Source organism: Coregonus clupeaformis, unplaced genomic scaffold (genome assembly GCF_020615455.1).
Source record: "Coregonus clupeaformis isolate EN_2021a unplaced genomic scaffold, ASM2061545v1 scaf3389, whole genome shotgun sequence".
Taxonomy (NCBI): domain Eukaryota; kingdom Metazoa; phylum Chordata; class Actinopteri; order Salmoniformes; family Salmonidae; genus Coregonus; species Coregonus clupeaformis.
Genome location: NW_025536843.1, coordinates 12,501 through 39,155, shown reverse-complemented (window position 1 = coordinate 39,155; position 26,655 = coordinate 12,501). Strand labels below are relative to the sequence as shown.

At 39.6% G+C, this 26,655-nt stretch overlaps 1 long non-coding RNA gene across 1 annotated transcript in view; it reads left to right on the top strand.

The window, feature by feature from the left end:
- Positions 1-13,112: 13,112 nt before the first annotated feature.
- Positions 13,113-26,655, top strand: part of LOC123489870 — a 15,125-nt gene continuing 1,582 nt past the window's right edge. The window contains exons 1-2 of the long non-coding RNA XR_006660719.1: positions 13,113-13,172; positions 22,168-22,268. This is a non-coding gene — a long non-coding RNA (uncharacterized LOC123489870). The remainder of the gene's footprint in view (positions 13,173-22,167; positions 22,269-26,655) is intronic.

Below are 26,655 nucleotides of genomic sequence, written 5' to 3'. Positions count from 1 at the left end.
AATGGGCATTCCCTCACTTCTTTTTTCCCTGACATATTCAAAAACCCTCCGGTCAACCTCAATGCAAACGACCACTTTGAGGACCACGGAAGGATTTTTCGCTGACTGTTAGCATCTTTTAGCGTTGTTTTTCTGCTCGCCATCTTCTTACATTACACTCCAGTGACCCCGAATGTCTTGGCAGCTTGGCAGTTGTTAGATGACTCTGCCTTATTGACAACCATTATTTTGAAATTGGCATCATAGCTCCTCCGCTGTTGTTTATTGACCTGGCCCACTTTTTGAGCCACTTGTCTCTAAATGGTCAGCCTGTCTTTCCATCTTTAAACACCGGTAACGGGCTGGTTGTTTGGGACGCCTCTTCCCTCCGTCCGGACAATTTTTGGCGCCATCTGTGCCGCGAATGTGTATTGACATTTAAAGGGAGCGCCGAAGAAAGAAACTGCGCTCTGAATACTAGACCCCGAATATAAGACGACCCGACTTTTTTGGACCTATTTCGAGGGGAAAAAAGGCCGTCTTATATTCGGACCAATACGGTATATCCCAAGAGATTACAGTTTTGTTTTTCACTGCTGTATTTTAGCTCTAGTCTCTTTTCATAGTTTCATTCCCTGTAGACCTCAACATTGTACCATAGCTACAGAATGTAGGCTAGGACAGAACATCTCTATATTCATTATCTATACTGTATATCCTATTTTTCATTATCTATACTGGATATCCTATTGGTCAGCGGCGGCAGGTAGCTTAGTGGTTAAGAGTGTTGTGCCAGTAACCGAAAGGTCGCTGGTTCTAATCCCAGAGCCGACTCGGTGAAAAAATCTGTCGATGTGAAGCCTTGAGAAAGGCATTGAACCCTAATTGCTCCTGTAATTCGCTCTGGATAAGAGCGTCTGCTAAATGACTAAAACGTAATTATCTATACTGTATATCCTATTGGTCATTATCTATACTGTATATCCTATTGGTCATTATCTATACTGTATATCCTATTGGTCATTATCTATACTGTATATCCTATTGGTCATTATCTATACTGTATATCCTGTTGGTCATTATCTATACAGTATATCATGTTGGTCATTATCTATACTGTATATCCTATTGGTCATTATCTATACTGTATATCCTATTGGTCATTATCTATAATGTATATTCTATTGGTCATTATCTATACTGTATATCCTATTGGTCATTATCTATACTGGATATCCTATTGGTCATTATCTATACTGTATATCCTATTGGTCATTATCTATACTGTATATCCTATTGGTCATTATCTATACTGTATATCCTATTGGTCATTATCTATACTGGATATCCTATTGGTCATTATCTATACTGGATATCCTATTGGTCATTATCTATACTGGATATCCTATTGGTCATTATCTATACTGTATATCCTATTGGTCATTATCTATACGTATATCCTATTGGTCAATTATCTATACTGTATATCCTATTGGTCATTATCTATACTGTATATCCTATTGGTCATTATCTATACTGTATATCCTATTGGTCATTATCTATACTGTATATCCTATTGGTCATTATCTATACTGTATATCCTATTGGTCATTATCTATACTGTATATCCTATTGGTCATTATCTATACTGTATATCCTATTGGTCATTATCTATACTGTATATCCTATTGGTCATTATCTATACTGTATATACTATTGGTCATTACCTATACTGTATATCCTATTGGTCATTATCTATACTGGATATCCTATGGTCATTATCTATACTGTATATCCTATTGGTCATTATCTATACTGTATATCCTATTGGTCATTATCTATACTGTATATCCTATTGGTCATTATCTATACTGTATATCCTATTGGTCATTATCTATACTGTATATCCTATTGGTCATTATCTATACTGTATATCCTATTGGTCATTATCTATACTGGATATCCTATTGGTCTTTATCTATACTGTATATCCTATTGGTCATTATCTATACTGTATATCCTATTGGTCATTATCTATACTGTATATCCTATTGGTCATTATCTATACTGTATATCCTATTGGTCATTACCTATACTGTATATCCTATTGGTCATTACCTATACTGGATATCCTATTGGTCTTTATCTATACTGGATATCCTATTGGTCATTATCTATACTGGATATCCTATTGGTCATTATCTATACTGTATATCCTATTGGTCATTATCTATACTGTATATCCTGTGGTCATTATCTATACTGTATATCCTATTGGTCATTATCTATACTGTATATCCTATTGAGGTCATTATCTTACTGTATATCCTATTGGTCATTATCTATACTGTATATCCTATTGGTCATTATCTATACTGTATATCCTATTGGTCTTATCTATACTGTATATCCTGTTGGTCATTATCTATACTGTATATCCTATTGGTCATTTTCTATACTGTATATCCTATTGGTCATTATCTATACTGGATATCCTATTGGTCATTATCTATACTGGATATCCTATTGGTCATTATCTACTGTATATCCTATTGGTCATTATCTATACTGTATATCCTATTGGTCATTATCTATAATGGATATCCTATTGGTCATTATCTATACTGGATATCCTATTGGTCATTATCTATACTGTATATCCTATTGGTCATTATCTATACTGGATATCCTATTGGTCATTATCTATACTGGATATCCTATTGGTCATTATCTATACTGGATATCCTATTGGTCATTATCTATACTGGATATCCTATTGGTCATTATCTATACTGGATATCCTATTGGTCATTATCTATACTGGATATCCTATTGGTCATTATCTATACTGGATATCCTATTGGTCATTATCTATACTGGATATCCTATTGGTCATTATCTATACTGGATATCCTATTGGTCATTATCTTCTGTATATCCTATTGGTCATTATCTATACTGTATATCATATTGGTCATTATCTATACTGTATATCCTATTGGTCATTATCTATACTGGATATCCTATTGGTCATTATCTATACTGGATATCCTATTGGTCATTATCTATACTGTATATCCTATTGGTCATTATCTATACTGGATATCCTATTGGTCATTATCTATACTGTATATCCTATTGGTCATTATCTATACTGTATATCCTATTGGTCAATATCTATACTGTATATCCTATTGGTCATTATCTATACTGGATATCCTATTGGTCATTATCTATACTGGATATCCTATTGGTCATTATCTATACTGGATATCCTATTGGTCATTATCTATACTGGATATCCTATTGGTCATTATCTATACTGGATATCCTATTGGTCATTATCTATACTGGATATCCTATTGGTCATATCTATACTGGATATCCTATTGGTCATTATCTATACTGGATATCCTATTGGTCATTATCTATACTGGATATCCTATTGGTCATTATCTATACTGTATATCCTATTGGTCATTATCTATACTGTATATCCTATTGGTCATTATCTATACTGTATATACTATTGGTCATTATCTATACTGTATATCCTGTGGTCATTATCTATACTGTATATCCTATTGGTCATTATCTATACTGTATATCCTATTGGTCATTATCTATACTGTATATCCTATTGGTCATTATCTATACTGTATATCCTATTGGTCATTACCTATACTGTATATCCTATTGGTCATTATCTATACTGTATATCCTATTGGTCATGATCTATACTGTATATCCTATTGGTCATTATCTATACTGTATATCCTATTGGTCATTATCTATACTGTATATCCTATTGGTCATTACCTATACTGTATATCCTATTGGTCATTATCTATACTGTATATCCTATTGGTCATTATCTATACTGGATATCCTATTGGTCATTATCTATACTGTATATCCTATTGGTCATTATCTATACTGTATATACCTATTGGTCATTATCTATACTGTATATCCTATTGGTCATTACCTATACTGTATATCCTATTGGTCATTATCTATACTGTATATCCTATTTTCATTATCTATACTGTATATCCTATTGGTCATTATCTATACTGTATATCCTATTGGTCATTATCTATACTGTATATCCTATTGGTCATTATCTATATATTCTGTATATCCTATTGGTCATTATCTATACTGTATATACTATTGGTCATTACCTATACTGTATATCCTATTGGTCATTATCTATACTGTATATCCTATTGGTCATTATCTATACTGTATATCCTATTGGTCATTATCAATACTGTATATCCTATTGGTCATTATCTATACTGTATATCCTATTGGTTTCATTATCTATACTGTATATCCTATTGGTCATTATCTATACTGTATATCCTATTGGTCATTATCTATACTGTATATCCTATTGGTCATTATCTATACTGTATATCCTATTGGTCATTATCTATACTGTATATCCTATTGGTCATTATCTATACTGTATATCCTATTGGTCATTATCTATACTGTATATCCTATTGGTCATTATCTATACTGGATATCCTATTGGTCTTTATCTATACTGTATATCCTATTGGTCATTATCTATACTGTATATCCTATTGGTCATTATCTATACTGTATATCCTATTGGTCATGATCTATACTGTATATCCTATTGGTCATGATCTATACTGTATATCCTATTGGTCATTATCTATACTGTATATCCTATTGGTCATTACCTATACTGTATATCCTATTGGTCATTATCTATACTGTATATCCTATTGGTCATTATCTATACTGGATATCCTATTGGTCATTATCTATACTGGATATCCTATTGGTCATTATCTATACTGTATATCCTATTGGTCATTATATATACTGTATATCCTATTGGTCATTATCTATACTGTATATCCTATTGGTCATTATCTATACTGTATATCCTATTGGTCATTATCTATACTGTATATCCTATTGGTCATTATCTATACTGTATATCCTATTGGTCATTATCTATACTGTATATCCTGTTGGTCATTATCTATACTGTATATCCTGTTGGTCATTATCTATACTGTATATCCTATTGGTCATTTTCTATACTGGATATCCTATTGGTCATTATCTATACTGTATATCCTATTGGTCATTATCTATACTGGATATCCTATTGGTCATTATCTATACTGTATATCCTATTGGTCATTATCTATACTGGATATCCTATTGGTCAATTATCTATACTGGATATCCTATTGGTCATTATCTATACTGGATATCCATTGGTCATTATCTATACTGGATATCCTATTGGTCATTATCTATACTGTATATCCTATTGGTCATTATCTATACTGTATATCCTATTGGTCATTATCTATACTGTATATCCTATTGGTCATTATCTATACTGTATATCCTATTGGTCATTATCTATACTGGATATCCTATTGGTCATTATCTATACTGGATATCCTATTGGTCATTATCTATACTGTATATCCTATTGGTCATTATCTATACTGTATATCATATTGGTCATTATCTATACTGTATATCCTATTGGTCATTATCTATACTGTATATCCTATTGGTCATTATCTATACTGTATATCCCTATTGGTCATTATCTATACTGTATATCCTATTGGTCATTATCTATACTGTATATCCTGTTGGTCATTACCTATACTGGATATCCTATTGGTCATTACCTATACTGGATATCCTATTGGTCATTATCTATACTGGATATCCTATTGGTCATTATCTATACTGTATATCCTATTGGTCATTATCTATACTGTATATCCTATTGGTCATTATCTATACTGTATATCCTATTGGTTCATTATCTATACTGTATATCCTATTGGTCATTATCTATACTGTATATCCTATCTGGTCATTATCTATACTGGATATCCTATTGGTCATTATCTATACTGGCTATCCTATTGGTCATTATCTATACTGTATATCCTATTGGTCATTATCTATACTGTATATCCTATTGGTCATTATCTATATCTAAGTATATCCTATTGGTCATTATCTATACTGTATATCCTATTCGTCATTATCTATACTGTATATCATATTGGTCATTATCTATACTGTATATCCTATTGGTCATTATCTATACTGTATATCCTATTGGTCATTATCTATACTGTATATCCTATTGGTCATTATCTATACTGTATATCCTGTTGGTCATTATCTATACTGTATATCCCTGTTGGTCATTATCTATACTGTATATCCTATTGGTCATTATCTATACTGTATATCCTATTGGTCATTATCTATACTGTATATCCCTATTGGTCATTATCTATACTGTATATCCTATTGGTCATTATCTATACTGTATATCCTATTGATCATTATCTATACTGTATATCCTATTGGTCATTATCTATACTGTATATCCTATTGGTCATTATCTATACTGTATATCCTATTGGTCATTATCTATACTGGATATCCTATTGGTCATTATCTATACTGGATATCCCTATTGGTCATTATCTATACTGGATATCCTATTGGTCATTATCTATACTGTATATCCTATTGGTCATTATCTATACTGTATATCCTATTGGTCATTATCTATACTGTATATCCTATTGGTCATTATCTATACTGTATATCATATTGGTCATTATCTATACTGTATATCATATTGGTCATTATCTATACCGTATATCCTATTGGTCATTATCTATACTGTATATCCTATTGGTCATTATCTATACTGTATATCCTGTTGGTCATTATCTATACTGTATATCCTGTTGGTCATTATCTATACTGTATATCCTGTTGGTCATTATCTATACTGTATATCCTATTGGTCATTATCTATACTGTATATCCTATTGGTCATTATCTATACTGTATATCCTATTGGTCATTATCTATACTGTATATCCTATTGGTCATTATCTATACTGTATATCCTATTGGTCATTATCTATACTGTGTATCCTGTTGGTCATTATCTATACTGTATATCCTATTGGTCATTATCTATACTGTATATCCTATTGGTCATTATCACTGGATATCCTATTGGTCATTATTACTGGATATCCTATTGGTCATTATCTATACTGGATATCCTATTGGTCATTATCTATACTGGATATCCTATTGGTCATTATCTATACTGTATATCCTATTGATTCATTATCTATACTGTATATCCTATTGGTCATTATCATACTGTATATCCTATTGGTCATTATCTATACTGGATATCCTATTGGTCATATCTATACTGGATATCCTATTGGTCATTATCTATACTGGATATCCTATTGGTCATTATCTATACTGTATATCCTATTGGTCATTATCTATACTGTATATCCTATTGGTCATTATCTATACTGTATATCCTATTGGTCATTATCTATACTGTATATCCTATTGTGTACATACCAGGCTATTACTATGCTTACTACCTCTTCTATTACTTGTTATTATTAATTAGACTCTTTGTTATGGATCTTGAATATTGTACTCTTAGTCTTGAGGGAGCTAGCACACAAGCATTTCACTGCACCTTTTATAGCTGCTGTAAACTGTGTACGTGACTAATACAATTTGATTTGATTTAGATTTGATACCAATGGGACCAAAACCTTGCAAGGTGTCCCATCTACCCTACAGCTATATATTGAAATGGGCATTGGTCTCTTTTTCTTTAAACTTTACTCTCAGCCTTTCAGCAAGACCCACTGTTTTTATCAGTCAAATTGACCTCACTTAACAGAGTTTAGGACGACTACAGTATATTTATTTATTTATTTATTTATTTCACCTTTATTTAACCAGGTAAACCAGTTGAGAACAAGTTCTCATTTACAACTGGCCAAGATAAAGCATCTAGACCGGCCAGGCAGTCAGTCTGTCTACAGCAGACTCTCAGCTATAATGAGATCTCAACATGGCCTCTATGAATCACAAGATAATCACCCTGTCCATGTCAGTGAACACTACATCTCCCTGTCTGTCTGCCTGTCTGCCTGTCTGCCTCTCTCTCTCTCTCTCTGTCTCTCTGTCTGTCTGTCTGTCTCTGTATGTCTGTCTGTCTGTCTGTCTAACAACTTTAAATGGGCTGCTGAAGTCTGGCTGACAAATTGCTCTCCAGATGTTTTATTCAGCAGTGATGTAGGCCAGGAATTAGTGACTCTGAGAGGCTTCCAGAAAGTTCTCAGGAAAGACTGTAGCTGGTTTTGCTTAGATAGAAGTATGTTATGTAGAACAAACATGCCTCTCTAACATGTAGAATAAGGAATCATGTGAGCCCATCTGTTTGCTCATTTCCTACCATTTTAATTTCCTGGTGTCTAGGTCCGCCCCAAAGCTCCAGCGAATGAAAAGAAGGAGCGTCCTCTGAGCACCATGAGTAGTGAGGCCTCCAACTACACAGGCAGCTCGGACTACGCTACATACCCTAGTAGCCCCGCAGCCAGAGTGAGTTATACACACACACACTCACACTACACCACACTCACCTCACACACACACACACACACACACACACACACACACACACACACACACACACACACACACATACTCACACTCACACTCACACTCACACACTCACACACTCACACACTCACACACTCACACTCACACTCACACACACACACACACACACACACACACACACACACACACACACACACAAAGGGACAAACTTTAATGATGTAAAGTAGCTGAACAGCAATGTGAGTGTATCGTTTTGCTCATACGCCCTCTTACTCATTTTCAGCCCTCAAGATCCTCCAAAAAAATTCACAACTTTGGGAAGAGATCCAACTCGATACGGAGAAACCCCAATGCAGTGGTCATTAAGAGCAACTGGCTTTACAAACAGGTGAGTGTATGTGGAGGGCTTTATATAACAGTAGAGTCACTACAGTGAATCAGTTTATGAGTAAAGGAGACAGAGATATGAAAGGCTCCACAGCGTCTACCCCGAGCCATAAGACTGCCTAACAGTTAATCAAATGGCTACCTGGACTATTTGCATTGACCCCCTTTTTTTTTACGTTGCTGCTACTCTCTGTTTATTATATATGCATAGTCACTTTACCTACCTACATGTATAAATTACCTCAATTACCTCGGCTAACCTGCACCCCCTCACGTTGACTCGTACCGGTAATTCCCCCTGTATAAAGGTTAAATAAATATAGCCTCGTTATTGTTATTTTATTGTGTTTCTTTTTTACTTTAGTTTATTTAGCAAATATTTTCTTACTCTGCATTGTTGATTAAGGCCTTGTAAGTAAGCATTTCATGGTAAGGTCTACAACTTTTGTATTCGCCGCATGTGACAAATAAAATGTGATTTGATTTAAAATATAATTTAAAGAAATTATATCATTGTTGTTTTTGTTTATAGGTCGTTATAAATAAAACTTTAGAATAAGGTGCAGAGCGTTCGATTGTTAAATAATTATTAACTATTTGGTTGTAATGTCATCACCTCTTGTGAAGAGTATAGTCAGAAATACACATTTCAGATTATTCCACATTTAGCTCTATCATCAGAGTTATACAGCAAGTAACTGCATGCTTTTCATGATCAGTAACATCAATTGATCAAGTTATTTCACATGGTGTTAGCCAGAGGGTGTTAGCCAGAGGGTGTTAGCCTGAGGGTGTTAGCCAGAGGGTGTTAGCCAGAGGGTGTGAGCCAGAGGGTTTGAGCCAGAGGGTTTGAGCCAGAGGGTGTTAGCCAGAGGGTGTGAGCCAGAGGGTTTGAGCCAGATGGTGTTAGCCAGAGGGTGTTAGCCAGAGGGTTTGAGCCAGAGGGTGTTAGCATATGGTGTGAGCCAGAGGGTGTTAGCCAGAGGGTGTTAGCCTGAGGGTGTTAGCCAGAGGGTGTTAGCCAGAGGGTGTTAGCCAGAGGGTTTGAGCCAGAGGGTTTGAGCCAGAGGGTTTGAGCCAGATGGTGTGAGCCAGAGGGTGTTAGCCAGAGGGTGAGAGCCAGAGGCTGTTAGCCAGAGGGTGTTAGCCTGAGGGTGTTAGCCTGAGGGTGTTAGCCAGAGGGTGAGAGCCAGAGGCTGTTAGCCAGAGGGTGTTAGCCAGAGGGTGTTAGCCAGAGGGTGAGAGCCAGAGGGTGAGAGCCAGAGGCTGTTAGCCAGAGGGTGTTAGCCAGAGGGTTTGAGCCAGAGGCTGTTAGCCAGAGGGTGTTAGCCAGAGGGTTTGAGCCAGAGGGTGTTAGCCAGAGGGTGTTAGCCAGAGGGTTTGAGCCAGAGGGTGTTAGCCAGATGTTGTTAGCCAGAGAGGTCCTTCTGTTCTTTCTTCTTCTTTTACACTAAGACACAAAGCAAGACTGAGCGGCAGGACTGCCTCATTTAGCTGATTATGACCAGACACAGTTGTGTGAACACACATAGGGCTCTGTAGCTCAGTTGGTAGAGCATGGCGCTAGCAACCCCAGGGTTGTGGATTCGTTTCCCACGGGGGGGGGCAGTATGAAAAATGTATGCACTCACTAACTGTAAGTCGCTCTGAATAAGAGCGTCTGCTAAATGACTCAAATGTAAATGTAAATGTCAAAAGGGCACTCTACAGGGAACAGGGTGTCATTTGGGACGCAGTCCTCATGTCCCTCTCCCAGCCCATGCTGTGTTGCTAGCAGTGTGTGTTCTATCCGACAAACATGACGCTTTGAGAATAGAATGGTACCTCATCCATGAACAGATCAAAGCATCGGCGAGACATTCAGGGAAGGAATGGAATCGCATGGGGTGCCGGGATGGTGGTGGATCATATTATTGGAACAAATACATCTCAATACTGTCATGTTCAAATGCATATACCACCAGGACTGTATACATACATACACTACCAGTCAAAAGTCTGGACACACCTACTCATTCAAGGGTTTTTCTTTCTTTTGTTACTATTTTCTACATTGTAGAATAATAGTGAAGACATCAAAACTATGAAATAACACATATGGAATCATGTAGTAACCAAAAAAGTGTTAAACAAATCAAAATATATTTTATATTTGAGACTCTTCAAATAGCCACCCTTTGCCTTGATGACAGCTTTACACACTCTTGGCATTCTCTCAACCAGCTTCATGAGGTAGTCACCTGGAATGCATTTCAATTAACAGGTGTGCCCTTGTTAAAAGTTAATTTGTGGAATTTATTTCTCTTCTTAATGCGTTTGAGCCAATCAGTTGTGTTGTGACAAGGTAGGGGGGGTATTCAGAAGATAGCCCTATTTGGTAAAAGACCAAGTCCATACTATGGCAAGAACAGCTCAAATAAGCAAAGAGAAACGACAGTCCATCATTACTTTAAGACATGAAGGTCAGTCAATGCAGAAAATGTCAAGAACTTTTAAAGTTTCTTCAAGTGCAGTCGCAAAAACCATCAAGCACTATGATGAAACTGGCTCTCATGAGGATCGCCACAGGAAAGGAAGACCCCAGAGTTACCTCTGCTTCAGAGGATAAGTTCATTAGAGTTACCAGCCTCAGAAATTGCAGCCCAAATAAATGCTTCACAGAGTTCAAGTCACAGACACATCTCAACATCAACTGTTCAGAGGGGACTGTGTGAATCAGGCCTTCTTGGTCGAATTGCTGCAAAGAAACCACTACTGAAGGACTCAATAAGAAGAAGAGACCTGCTTGGGCCAAGAAACACGAGCAATGGACATTAGACCGGGTGGAAATGTGTCCTTTGGTCTGGAGTCCAAATTGGAGATTTTTGGTTCCAACCGGCGTGTCTTTGTGAGATGCGGTGTGGGTAAACGGATGATCTCCGATGTCTATTTCCCCACCGTAAAGCATGGAGGAGGAGGTGTGATGGTGTGGGGGTGCTTTGCTGGTAACACTGTCTGTGATTTATTTAGAATTCAAGGCACACTTACCCAGCATGGCTACCACAGCATTCTGCAGCGATACGCCATCCCATCTGGTTTGGGTTTAGTGGGACTGTCATTTGTTTTTCAACAGGACAATGACCCAACACGCTTCCAGGCTGTGTAAGGGCTATTTGACCAAGAAGGAGAGTGATGGAGTGCTGCATCAGATGACCTGGCCTCCACAATCCCCCGACCTGGTTTGGGATGAGTCGGACGACAGAGTGAAGGAAAAGCAGCCAACAAGTGCTCAGCATATGTGGGAACTCCTTCAAGACTGTTGGAAAAGCATTCCAGGTTGAGAGAATGCCAAGCGTGTACAAAGCTGTCATCAAGGCAAAGGGTGGCAATTTGAAGAATCTCAAATATAAACTATATTTTGATTTGTTTAACACTTTTTTGGTTACTACATGATTCCATATGTGTTATTTCATAGTTTTGATGTCTTCACTATTATTCTACAATGTAGAAAGTATTCAAAATAAAGAAAACCCCTTGAATGAGTAGGTGTGTCCAAACTTTTGACTGGTACTGTATGTTCACCTTAATGAGGGAGAACAGGCTCGTGGTAATGACTGGAGCGGAATAGGTGGAATGGTATCAAATATATCAATCGCATGGTTTCCATTTGTTTGATGCCATCCCATTTGCTCCGTTCCAGCCATTATTATGAGCCGTCCTCCCCTCAGCAGCCTCCACTGGTGTGTATGTGTGTCTGTGAACAATACAGAACAATACAATATTGTCTTAGGGGAAGGCTGTTTTCCTTGTAATCTTATCTGGAGTGTACAACAGGCCTTTATTTTGTATTCTTTATCTTGTACCACAAACTAAATCCTACGTACCTCTGAACAGCATATGGCTGTCTGGTGATCCTAGAACGAGTGACTCAGCACAAATACTTCCTACTACTGAAAATCTCAACAACGAAGACATTGTCTTTTTATATTTGTTGCTAACCAGCATCAATAAAGTTATTGTCCACAGAAGGTGTGCAAGTTTCTCAAACCTCTCCTTGGGGATCCACAGCCATTCCAAATATTCAACTATTTTATCAAGCCTTGGACCTGTTGAAAGAAAAACTAGTTCAGGGCTACAACAAAAATTGTGAAATATTTTGGGGGTCCCAAATATTTTTTTTGGGGGGGGGGTTTATGTCCCCATAAAGACATCGTTTGTTGTGACTGTCTGTTTCTGTGGTCCTTTGTTGTTTCAGGACAGCACGGGATGAAGCTCTGGAAGAAGAGGTGGTTCGTGCTGTCAGATATGTGCCTCTTACTACTACAGAGGTTAGTGATGTCCATGTACCTTTATCTAAACACCAAACAGAGATGACAGGCAATATATCAAATTAATTTGATTAATATGAATGTATATTTTTGTGCGATATTCCAAATGCCTGTATTGCAAGTATATCAACGTTTATTTAAAATTTTTATGAGCGTTTATGTCCGCTTCATTTTGGTCTCATTTCCTTCGCTCCCGTTTACACAGAGATCTGTATATAATGACGAGATGCTCATGTCTCCGTCCTAACAACGGGGGTCGTTGTCCCAAAGGAGGAAGGCAGGCGACAAGCTTAGGTCCAAAAAAATAAGCCCATAGAAACACATTGGGCTTATTTTGGACAGATTTTGGCGAGAGTGAAACCTCTCGCTTCGTCTCTTCCTCTCTGTTTCCACAGACACACCAAGCCCCTCCCCCTGCCACTCACGCCAACAAAGTTGAGAGATCACTTCTCCCTTTCTGACTGGCGGTTTTTGACTCGCTATTTGCATTTGAGGTTTGGTCCAATAGAATCGGTCATATGGACACCCGAAACACATTGAGACATTATTTTACTGTAATAGAGGAGAAGTTCACCTTTCTAATGATACCCTTTTTATGTCTAAACTCCTCAAATTGCGCTCAGAGCAGACACTAGTAAAACAGGAGTATCAATTAACATTTATTCTGGAATATTAATGCTCAGTTTGTCATGCGCAGCATTGTGGCACCACGTACCACTAACAGCATTTTAGCCACAGACTGTTATACTTGCTGTCTAGTCTGTGTTTTATAAATGTGCAATAAGTATAAAACACAATTATAGAAGGAATTGGAAACTCGTTCTCATTCTGAGAAATAAGTACGGCCACTTGATTTCAACATCTGAACAAAGTGGACAGGCTAGCATGCTGTTCAAACAGTTGGAGACGGACAGAAGGGTGTGTTCATAACAATTCAACTGTTTTGAATTATAGATCCACGTTGGCTAAACTTGAAGTATAAATATTAGCTGGCTACTCACTAGCACGTGGGCTTGTGCTTGAGAAATGGTTTATGAGACCTGTTTATTTTCTATAATTCCTCTACAAGAAGTTAATCATTATTAATTAATGTGCATTATGCATGGTTCTGGTTAAATTTGTGTTTGCATTTTCATAGACAGACTTGAAAGCCAGATCAGTGATTATTGCAAAAAAAAAGCAGGTTAAATTATTTTGATAAAATAATACAATTATGAGTGGGTCTTATGGCTGTGGAAGACCTATATTTAGCCTAGGTATAATTTCACACACCCTGAATTCATTATAATATATGCAGTGTATTTTACCTTTAAGTGTACAACAAAGCTTATTTAGAGAAAACTAAAAAAAATATTGAAATATGTAAATTGTGAATCTCCCATACATTTGAAAAAAATAGAGATAGGATTTTTAGGCCATATCGCCCAGTCTGTACAACCTTGATTCCCGAAGGCGGGTTTTTCCCATGTTGCATTGGAGTGAACCGACTGAAAGGGAATCTGTGATTTGTGATACAGAAGTGACATTTTGTTCATGGTGTCTTGAATCTATTAACAACAAGGCCTATGGTCACCTGTGGTGTGACTTTCATTGCTTCCTGGTGTTGTGATGCTGCCATTTAGCCATGTCTCCGTGTTTATAGCAGAGCTTTGTAACGCATGCATGCACACACAGACACACACTCGACAATGGCAGAAGTCAGTCAAGCGCTTCGATGGGGGGGGCACAGAGTTCATGACCTCTATGCCAGTACTTCGCTCTGCCGACGGGTAAACTCCCCCCTCCCCCCACACCCCCATGTCTGTCTGGCCACAGCATTTTGCACTGCTCGCCTCCCAGGGTTTTGTCTGTCTGTCAGGGACTGAAAGGGAAAGCGGAGGGAGTGTGACAGGACAGGGGAAGCAGACAGACATCAGAAATAACACAGACTTGTCGTCATAGTGCTCAGCAGAAATGATGTATGTCCACACAAAGAGAGCAGCTATCTGTCTGGATGGGCTCCAGGCCACAGTTACGGCTAGTCTCTAGAGCCAACAGCAGACCAATGCTTGATTCACACTCACAGTGCCGTCCCCAATCGTATGGTACTGGCTCTGATATCTTCTTTCTACATTGTCCTTTTGCAGCACAGCTCCAGCAACTATGGTGGATGCGTAACCAGGCCAGCCCAGTACAGCTTGGTTTGGCTCGGCTCGGCTCGAATTAGTAGTGTGAAAAGGACCTTCTGTACTGTAGCTACTTAACCTGGATCATTGCTTTACTGCCAGTGTGGCCTTTTTGGGAGGAGAGAGACTCTGTCACGGTTCAGACAGACGACAAGAGGACCACAATTGCGTCACACCAGAAAGTTTATTTAAACTTAAGGGGAAAGGGATGTAGGGAGTGAGTGAAGGCTCCAGGAGTTATCCCGTCCGATGTGCTGGGTCTGTGCCTCCCCCCAGTGGCAGCGAAGCGTCCGATGACGCCGGTGGTTGGTGGTCCAGAAGTCCTGGGGGGGGGGGGGAGGAAACACAGACACAACGGGGCGGAATGAAACCAGGCAGCAGTACAGTTCAAGGGAAATCCAAAATACGTAGTAGCAAGGCAGAAGGCTGGTCAGAGTTACCGGGATTGAAGAGTAGTCAGGAGTCGTAATGGCAGAAGCAGGTCTGGATCTCCTGAGGCAGAAGAGTATCCCAAAAACAGGCAGGTCCGGGGTCACAAAACCAGGGTGAGCCAGAAGCGCGAGCAAACAGGTTCCGGGTGTGAGCTTGCAGACGATCTGACACCGGAGAGCTGAAAGACAGGGCCTAATATACTGGGAGAGGTTAGTGGGTAATGCAGCGCAGCTGGCAGAGTAATTAGAGCCGAGCAGAGCAGGGACAGGTGGAGCTAGTTAGGCTGAGTAGAGAGAGAGAGGTGAGCAGAGTGGAAGATAGTGGAAACCAATTAAGGTGGTAACCCGGTGGAGTGAGAGGGCTCATGACAGACTCTCAAACTCTCTCTGAACAGCTGTGTCAATATTTAATGGATCTGACCATTTGTAGAGAGCGAGAGAGAGAGAGAGAATTCAGTCAATAGCAGATCAAATGGAGAGCCCAGTTCATAGCTTGCCAGTAGCACACGGAGTGTTCCTGTTCCCTATTGGCTGGACACTATGAGAGAAGGAGGAAGCCCCATTTGAATCATTCTGTTTATGAACAGAAAACCCCCAATCTGGACTGAGAAACTGACGGAGATAGAGGGAAAGAGATGATCTTTCCTGCACGCTTCCTTGCCATGGAGTCGTGTAGGACCTCGATGGAGGGCAGGTGGCAGCCGATGGCCCAGTCTGCAGACAGGTGAATGCGTCGCAGGCTGCACTTGGAGCGGGCAGACGCAGACTGAAACCAGACGGTGATGTAGGAGGTAAAGATGGACTCAACGAATGATGCGTAAAAACCGGATCAGGATTGACTGATAGATTTTGAGGTTTTTTTCAGCTGCTGCAAGTAGCACCTCAGCTGGTGTGGCTTGTTGACTGCTGTGATGTTGTCCTCCCACTTGAAGTTGTGGGAGACGATGTTCTGCCGGAATTTGGATGATTCAGCCGTGCTAACAGCTGAGCCATCAATCTGGGGGGGGGTCTGAAGTCAACCACCATCTCCACAGTTTTGTATGTGTTGAGTTCCAGGTTATTTTGACTGCACCAGGCCACCGGTCGGTCGACCTCTCCATGGTACACGGACTCATCACCATCAGTGATGACACTGACCAGAGTGGTGTCATCTGCAAACTTGAGTAGATTGTCAGATGTGTTGTTGAAGGTGCAGTCATTGGTGTAGAGCAGGATCCCCCAAAGTTTTCTGAACAACAAAAAAACAAAACAAGTTATTTTATTGAATTGTTTTAAATTGTTGGACATAAAATAGTGTAAAAACACCAGGAAATCAGCTCCAATTGATTTTAATTTGGGAAATCCTTTCCAAAGTATTCCCATGCATAATAGAGAGATATACACTGAGTGTACAAAACATTAGGAACACCTGCTCTTTCCATGACATAGACTGACCAGGTGAATCCAGGTGAAAGCTATGATCCCTTATTGATGTCACTTGTTAAATCCACTTCAATCAGTGTAGATGAAGCAAATACAGGTTAATGAAGGATTGTTAAGCCTTGAAACAATTGAGACATGGATTGTGTAAGTGTGCCATTCAGAGGGTGAATGGGCAAGACAAAATATTTAAGTGCCTTTGAACGGGGCATGGTAGTAGGTGCCAGGCCAACCGGTTTGTGTCAAGAACTGCAACACTGCTGGGTTTTTCACGCTCAACAGTTTCCTGTGTGTATCAAGAATGGTCCATCACCCAAAGGATATCCAGCCAACTGTGGGAAGCATTGGCATCAACATGGGTCCATGCCCTGACAAATTGAAGCTGTTCTGATGGCAAAAAGGGTGGTGGGGGGGTGCACAACTAAATATTAGGAAGGTGTTTCTAATGTATGGTATACTCAGTGTACGTGATCGTATACAATGTAAGCAAGGTTCAAAATTATGTTTTAGTCAAATATATCTCTTTGGGCTTCTTGGGGTAAATTTGCAGTCTACAAATTATTTGTAATTATGTTCTGGCCACCGGACCATCTGCTCAAGAAAAAATCGTCACGCGACTGAATCTAGTTGATGATCCCTGGTGTAGAGTGAGTAGAGGTGAGAGCACGAATCCTTGCGTTGCTCCAGTGCTGCAGGATAAAGAGTCCGAAATAAGTTTTCCCAGCTTCACGTGTTGCACGCTGTTGGTCAGGAAGTCAGTGATCCACTGACAGATGGAGCTGGACACGTTCAGCTGGGAGAGTTTGTGTTGTAGCAGTTCTGGGATGACGGTATTAAATGCGGATCTAAAGTCCACAAACAATATCCTTGCATGTGTCTTTGTGTTATCGAGGTGTTTGAGGATGTAGTGTAGATAACGTTACATCAAACACAATGAAGCCTTTGAACAGCAGCAGGTCATATCCTGTACATACAGTATGGCTGCGCTCCAAATGGCACCCTATTCCATACATAGTGCACTACGGGCCCTTGTCAAATGTGTGACTGCATGTGTTAGTGAATAAATCAGAGGAGAGCCGAAGGGGGAGGAAGGTTGGAGAGGAGGCGGAGGGATGGAGAGAGAGAGAAAGAGGCTGAGAGGGAGAGAAGGGTAGAACAGGCTGGAGGAAACAAATCCATCCTGGAGCCTCTCAGTGGGAGCTGAAGGACAGCCAGCCTTATTCCTACTTCCTTTTCTGTATGGGATGGTACCAACTAGAGGTCACACAGAGTTCAGCTACCTCACCTTCTCCACGTCTCAGCCTCGCTCTACATACAACCTACTCAAAAGGAAGTCTCAACCCTATCTCAACTTTCTCTCTCTTTCTTTCTTTCTTTCTTTCTTTCTTTCTTTCTTTCTTTCTTTCTTTCTTTCTTTCTTTCTTTCTTTCTTTCTTTCTTTCTTTCTTTCTTTCTTTCTCTCTTTCTTTCTTTCTCTCTTTCTTTCTTTCTTTCTCTCTTTCTTTCTTTCTCTCTTTCTTTCTTTCTCTCTCTTCTTTCTTTCTTTCTTTCTTTCTTTCTTTCTCTCTTTCTTTCTGTCTCTTTCTCGCTCTCTAAACTCTCTCCATAGCACACCCTGTAACACTTTAAAAACTAGCCAGGGTTGTGTTGCAATGCGGAGCCCCTGACCGTGTTGTTCTTTTGCATAACTGTCTTAGTTTGAATTGTGTTTGTTTATTTGTTTGTTCAATGATTCAGTGTGGAGACTTGAGCAACAGCCCCTGTAGGCTGGGTGGATGTGGTCGAGGGTGGTAGCATCTAGGCTTCCTGTAGCTTGTGCCTCACAGAAAACACACACAACACACACGTCCACTTCCACCCAGTATGGTCTCTCAGCTGGACATAATAAGGCTTAGTGAGAGTTATCTCTCTGCTGGGGTTGAATCAATGGACAGATGCTAATCTCTTTCCTCCCTGTCACTGGGTCCTGTTGTTCTCTTCTCTTCTGACCAGGACTGTTGCTGACTTGTTTATATGGGGACAACCGCAGCATTCCTTTCTTTTTCCTGGTGTTCCTCTCAGCTATGTACATGTTGTGTCAGGATGTTTTGTTCTTGTACAGATTTGTTATTAGCCTGGTCCCACATCAGTTATTTTATTTTTTTATTTTTTTGGGGGGGGGGGGGTTAGATCAGCTTTAATATTGCAGATAGATTGTAACTTCCATCAATGTAATTGTCAGCATCACTTCCAATCCCCCCATGTTTTTTTTTTCTCTCACAAATATATACAGTTGAAGTCTGAAGTTTACATACACTTAGGTTGGAGTCATTAAAACTCGTTTTTTTCAACCACTCCACAAATGTCTTGTTAACAAACTATAGTTTTGGCAAGTCGGTTAGGACATCTACTTTGTGCAGTCAGGTTTATAGGCCTCCCTAGCTCGCACTACGTTTTTCAGTTCTGCCCACAAATGTTCTATAAGATTGAGGTCAGGGCTTTGTGATGGCCACTCCAATAGCTTGACATTGTTGTCCTTAAGCCATTTTGCCACAACTTATGAAAGCATGCTTGGGGTCATTGTCCATTTGGAAGACCCATTTGCGACCAAGCTTTAACTTCCTGACTGATGTCTTGAGATGTTGCTTCAATATATCCACATAATTTTCCTTCCTCATGATGCCATCTATTTTATGAAGTGCACCAGCCCCTCCTGCAGAAAAGCACCCCCACAGCATGATGCTGCCACCCCCGTGCCTCACGGTTGGGATGGTGTTCTTCGGCTTGCAAACCGTAGTCTGGCTTTTTTATGGTGGTTTTGGAGCAGTGGCTTCTTCCTTGCTGAGCGGCCTTTCAGGTTATGTCGATATAGGACTTGTTTTACTGTGGATATAGATACTTTTGTACCTGTTTCCTCCAGCATCTTCACAAGGTCCTTTGCTGTTGTTCAGATGTAGCTCAATTGGTCCTCTGGAGCTCAATTGGTAGACCATGGCGCTTGTAACGCCAGGGTAGTGGGTTCGATCCCCGGGACCACCCATATGTAGAAATGTATGCACACATGACTGTAAGTCACTTTGCATAAAAGCGTCTGCTAAATGACATATTAATGAACGTGGTACCTTCAGGCATTTGGAAATTGCTTCCAAGGATGAACCAGACTTGTGGAGGTCCACCATTTCTTTTCAGAGTTCTTGGCTGATTTCTTTTGATTTTCCCATGATGTCAAGCAAAGAGGCACTGAGTTTGAAGGAGGCCTTGAAATAGATCCACAGGTACATCTCCAATGGACTCAAATTATGTAAATTATCCTGTCAAAAGCTTCTAAAGGCATGACATCATTTTCTAGAATTTTCCAAGCTGTTTAAAGGCACAGTCAACTTAGTGTATGTAAACTTCTGACCCACTGGAATTGTGATACAGTGAAATAATCTGTCAGTAAACAATTGTTGGAAAAATTACTTGTGTCATGCACAAAGTAGATGTCCTAACCGACTTGCCAAAACTATAGTTTGTTAACAAGACATTTGTGGAGTGGTTGAAAAACGAGTTTTAATGACTCCAACCTAAGTGTATGTAAACTTCCGACTTCAACTGTATATACATATAAATACATATACATACATATATATACAGATGCTTTAAAAATAGATATTTCCATTTACTTTCCAACCGCACCACCCCTTCCCTAATTGGAGTAAACTAGTGAACAGCAATGCTTAGGCCTCTACTTCCAGCTTATACATACTATATACATTTTATGGACACAGTCAATTTTACAATAATTCTATGTTGTTTGTTTTTGCTCCCGAACTTCCTCTACCCTCAACCTCTCAGATCATTTTCATGATGTCCATCCGGTTTGCTTCTATATGCCAAATCTCTCCTACTGTGCTCCTTCACAAAAGCTCTCAACCTATAACCTATATACTTATTATGGACACAGCATGCCCTACATTAGTTATCTTGCTGTTTTTAGTTGTTGTTAGTTGTTATTAGTCCCATCCTTCAGCTCCATTCAACACCTCCCATCTATGTCTTAACACCATCCATATTGGATTTCTATTTTCCATATATTTCTCAACTGTACTGTGATGTTTCACAAAAGTTCTGAACCCTTCTATTGTCATTGTTTCTACAGATTGTAAATTGAAAATAAACATTTTTGCTAAAAGTATTATTATATTATTGATCGATTGACTATGACTTTTCAGATCACCCAGTAGTGCTATCCGCGAGGGTTAGCTCCAGGTAAATATTGCAATCCTTCAGCCATTCCTGGACCTGTGACCAAAAACAAGCCACAAATAGACAGTATCAAAACAAATGATCTAGTGATTCGGGTCTCTTCGCAGCAAAACCTGCAGAGCTGGGAAGATTGTATCCCCCATATAAATAATATTCTATTGGTAGCAAGAATTTTGTATAATAATTTAAATTGAACAATTCTAAGTTTTGAATCCGGCGTCGTTTTGTGTATCAGTTCATAAACACTATGCCATGGAATCGGCACGTCAAAAATCTCTTCCCAACTATTTTGCAATCTATATGGGACGGCTGTCAATCCTTTGGTCCCACATCTGTCTGTGTTGTAAAGCTAACCGTTCATTGGGACACAAGACCGCACAAACAGATGTGGGACCAGGCTAGAGTTCCATAGATTCTGGGATGGGGGATTGAACATGGTGTTGAACTTGTCACATGAAGTCCTGTAATACGTCACATAAGCCCTCTAATACTCATTTTGCTATGAACAGTCTTAAAAGACATTTCAAACATGTAGGACCTTGGTAGTTTGAACTATCCTTATGGCCTAATCCTCCTGTTCAGGAAGAGGTTAACCTTACCTTAATCACCTAATCTTCCTGTTCAGGAAGAGGGATCTGTTTCACAGCAACAGTAGCTGCTATATATAAAAAAAAAAAACTTCTGAAGAAGGTTAAACGATGTTCTGCATAGGAAATGCAACTCATGTTTGTTTCCGGTTTTTATTTTCTTCAGATGAGAAAGAGGAGGGTATCCTCGGCAGCATCCTCCTGCCTAGCTTTCATATATCTATGCTGTCTGTCGACGACCACATCAACAGGAAATATGCCTTCAAGGTCAGTACTCACTGCATGTTTTCATCCTTTTGTCAAACTGTTGATGCTTTTTATTTTGATGTCTGAGATTCCAGAGCTAAGAGGAAAGAAGTGAGAGATGCATTAGAAGGTGGAAAGTTGGTTCGATTTAACTTTAAAAAAACAAGAAAAGAGGGAGGGAAAAAAAATAGGGGGAGAGAGAACGAGCAAGAGTCAGTCAAGGACAAATAAAGCTGTTGTGTCTGGCTTGTGCTGCTACTGCTTTAAAGACCCAATGCAGCCATTTTTATCTCAATGTCAAGTCATTTCTGGGCAACAATTTAGTACCTTACTGTGATTGTTTTAAATTAAAATGGTCAAAAAGAAACATACATAGCTACTTAGCAAAGAGTAATTTCTCAAGGAAGAATTTAGCTTGGAGTCTGGGAGTGGTCTGAGTGAGGGGCCTAATTGCGAGCCTAATGGGAGGGATATGTAACCTGAAAACTAGCTGTTATTTGCAGAGAGGTTTGAAACTCTTTTTTTTATTGGTCTATTAACTTATACCGCCTGGTGATATCGCCAGGCAGGCCAAAACTCCATCCAACCAAAACAGGCTGCAATTTCAGGCGGTCTTTTCAAACATCTCTTACACTAAAACGGCATTATCATCATTTTCACAATTTCACAGTATTTTTCCAACCTCATAGTGTGGAAATATATACTGAGTGTACAGAACATTAAGAACAGCTTCCTGGTATTGAGTTGCACGCCCCCCTTTTGCCCTTAGAACAGTCTTAATTAATCGGGGCATGGACTCTACAAGGTTCCACAGGGATGCTGGCCCATGTTGACTCCAATGCTTCCCCCAGACGTGTCAAGTTGTCTGGATGTCCTTTGGGTGAAACTGTTGAGAGTGAAAAACCCAGCAGCGTTGCAGTTCTTCACTCAAACCGGTGCGCCTGGCACCTACTACCATACCCTGTTCAAAGGCACTTAAATATTTTGTCTTGCCCATTCACCCTCTGAATGGCACTCATACCCAATCCATGTCTCAATTGTCTCAAGGCTTAAACATCTTTATTTAACCTGTCTCCTCCCCTTCATCTACACTAATTGAAGTGGATTTAACAAGGGACATCAATAAGGGATCATAACTTTCACCTGGATTCACCTGGTCCGTCTATGTCATGGAAAGAGGTGTTCTTTATGTTTTGTACACTTAGTGTATATAAAACAGAGGAAAATATTGTTTTTGTCTGCACTCGGCCTTTAAGCATTGTTAGTAAGCTAAGAGTTTAGTCAGGGTTAGGGGTTGCAAAGGGAGGGTATACAGTGCATTCGGAAAGTATTTAGACCTCTTGACTTTTTCATCATTTTGTTACGTTACAGCCTTAAGTCTGAAATTGATTAAATTGTTTTTTTCCCCCTCATCAATCTACACACAATACCCCATAATGACTAAGCAAAAACAGGTTTTTAGAAATTTTTGCAAATGTATTACAAATTAAAAACATATATAAGTATTCAGACCCTTTACTCAGTACTTTGTTGAAGCACCTTTGGCAGCTCAATGTACTTTGCTCTGTTAATCTTTCTCTCGATCCTGACCAGTCTCCCAGTCCCTGCCGCTGAAAAACATCCCCACAGCATGATGCTGCCACCACCATGCTTCACCGTAGGGATGGTGCCAGGTTTCCTCCTGACATGACGCTTGGCATTCAGGCCAAAGAGTTCAATATTGGTTTCATCATACCAGAGAATCCTGTTTCTCATGGTCTGAGAGTCCTTTAGGTGCTTTTTGGCAAACTCCAAGCCGACTGTCATGTGCTTTTTTACTGAGGAGTGGCTTCCGTCTGGTCACTCTACCATAAAGGCCTGATTGGTGGAGTGCTGCAGAGCTGGTTGTCCTTCTGGAAGGTTATCCCATCTCCACAGAGGAACTCTAGAGCTCTGTCAGAGTGGCTATCGGGTTCTTGGTCACCTCCCTGACTAAGGCCCTTCTCCACCGATTGCTCAGTTTGGCCGGGCGGCCAGCTCTAGGAAGAGTCTTGGTGGTTCCAAACTTCTTCCTTTTAGAATGATGGAGGCCACTGTGTTCTTGGGGGCCTTCAATGCTGCAGAAACGTTTTGGTACCCTTCCCCAGATATGTGCCTCGACACAATCCTGTCTCGGAGCTCTACGGACAATTCCTTCGACCTCATGGCTTGGTTTTTGCTCTGACATGCACTGTCAACTGTGGGACCTTATATAGACAGGTGTGTCCCTTTCCAAATCATTGTCCAATCAATTGAATTTACCACAGGTGGACTCCAATCAAGTTGTAGAAACATCTCAAGGACGATCAATGGAATCAGGATGCACCTGAGCTCAATTTCAAGTCTAATTTTTTTTTTTTTACATTTGCAAACATTTCTAAAAACCTGTTTTCGCTTTGTCATTATGGGGTATTGTGTGTAGATTGATGAGGACTTTTATTTATTTAATCCATTTTAGAATAAGGCTGTAACGTAACAAAATGTGGAAAAAGTAAAAGGGGTCTGAATACTTTCCAAATGCACTGTATTACTGGAAACTTTCAGAGTTTACCAGTGAACTGCCAGAATTTTGGTATCTTTCAAGGATTTTATGTAATCTATCACAAGACATCTAGTGGCCCGTTTGGGTACTTCAGATTATCACAGGTGTCTGTAATTATCTCTGGCCTTATCGCATGTAAAATATATGAAATAGTTAAATAAGATGATTTTAAAATAAAAAATTGAATGACAAAAGCTGTAAAACATCATCCTAAATATAAACCATCAACTTAGTGAATACCATGTGGTGTTTAATATGAGGGGTTCAGCATGAATATCCTTTACAAGTTTATCTATTTTCTATTTATCAATGTCAGTATGTATTTGTTGTCAATGTTTTGGCATCAAACTGGTGGCAGTTGTGAAAAAAATCAATAGTTGGACGAGTTGCAGAGTTAATATAAAAATAATGCCCTTGTTGATTAGATGCTTATTTCATTAATCAGGCTATATTCTTTTGAACCATATGGTCTATCCACTAGAAACTCATGGACATTAAACAATTGAATACTATATATTAATAAAACATATTTTAAGTTATTCAAGTATAAATGACCAAAGTTCCAATAGATTGTTCTGTTAATTACCAAAATGACTGAAGATTCCGGTAACTTTAGTAAATTACCGGTAGCTTTGCAACCCTCGTCCGGGTCAAAGAGAGGAAAAATAAGGCTTGTTTTTGGCATGTACTGCTTTAAGCATGGTTAGTAAGCAGCAGAAGCTACAGCATTATGTTTCACTCCAATAGCCTCAAGTGTCCCAGCGGCAACCAGTTGTATTTCATAGTCCCCGTGTAGCTCAGCTGGTAGAGCACGGCGCTTGCAACGCCAGGGTTGTGGGTTCGTTTCCCACCGGGGGACCAGTATGAAAAATGTATGCACCGTAAGTCGCTCTGGATAAGAGCGTCTGCTAAATGACTTAAAATGTAATTTTAATGGCGTCTCTCTCGGTGCTGTGGCTTTGCTCTCTGGTCTGGTTCCTTTACAAAGCCAGAGGGAGGGAGAGACGAGGTTCGGCTCAGCCCTGCCAAGCAGCGCAGCCACACACAGACGCCCAGAGTCTGCCCGAGCTTGGTCTCGAACCGACCACACAGACTGAGTTTCCATCTCCTCAGAGAAAGAAGGGGGAGAGAGAGAGAGATGAGGGAGAGGAGGAAGAAACAGAGCTGTAGTTCTAAGGGATAATAATCAGAGCAACATTTCACATAACGCAAAAGGAAATGTGATGACGCAACTCGGCTGTATGGCGGTCATGTTAAAAGGTGCAATGGATTTTCACAGGTGAAAGTTTTTCACCTGTGAAAAGGCAAATTCCATCTTCAATTCACATGTGAGGTGAAAACATGTTATTCTCCTCACATGTTTAAAGGGTAGGTAGCATAAACGTAATCACATGTAACATATGGATTTGCATTAGAATACGCATCAAAAGTCCCAATGCAAAGTTACACCTTACCTTTCAATTTTTTCGAGTTATTACATAAAACTGATCAGAATTTTTATTTTTTTATGCCGAAAGTCAAGGAAGAGCCAAGGAGAGGCCTTCAGAGGGAGAGGCCGTTTCACCGGCCCGAGGGAGGGTCAGCTAATCCAATAGCGATATAGTGAAGTAAATCCACATTTATTCAGAAATGAGCATCGCATAACAGTAGACGTGCGCACATTTCCCATACTCCAATCCGCTCGCTTCAAACCGGATAAACCGGTCCCACTTCAAAGCTAGCGTCTGGTTTTGGGCCACAAATGAGTCGTAACCCGTCCTTGTGGATATTACTGCACTAGCTACAAACAACGGAAAAGTACTACATCGCTCACTTGCTTGACAACCACTACCAAACGCACAGGGGAAG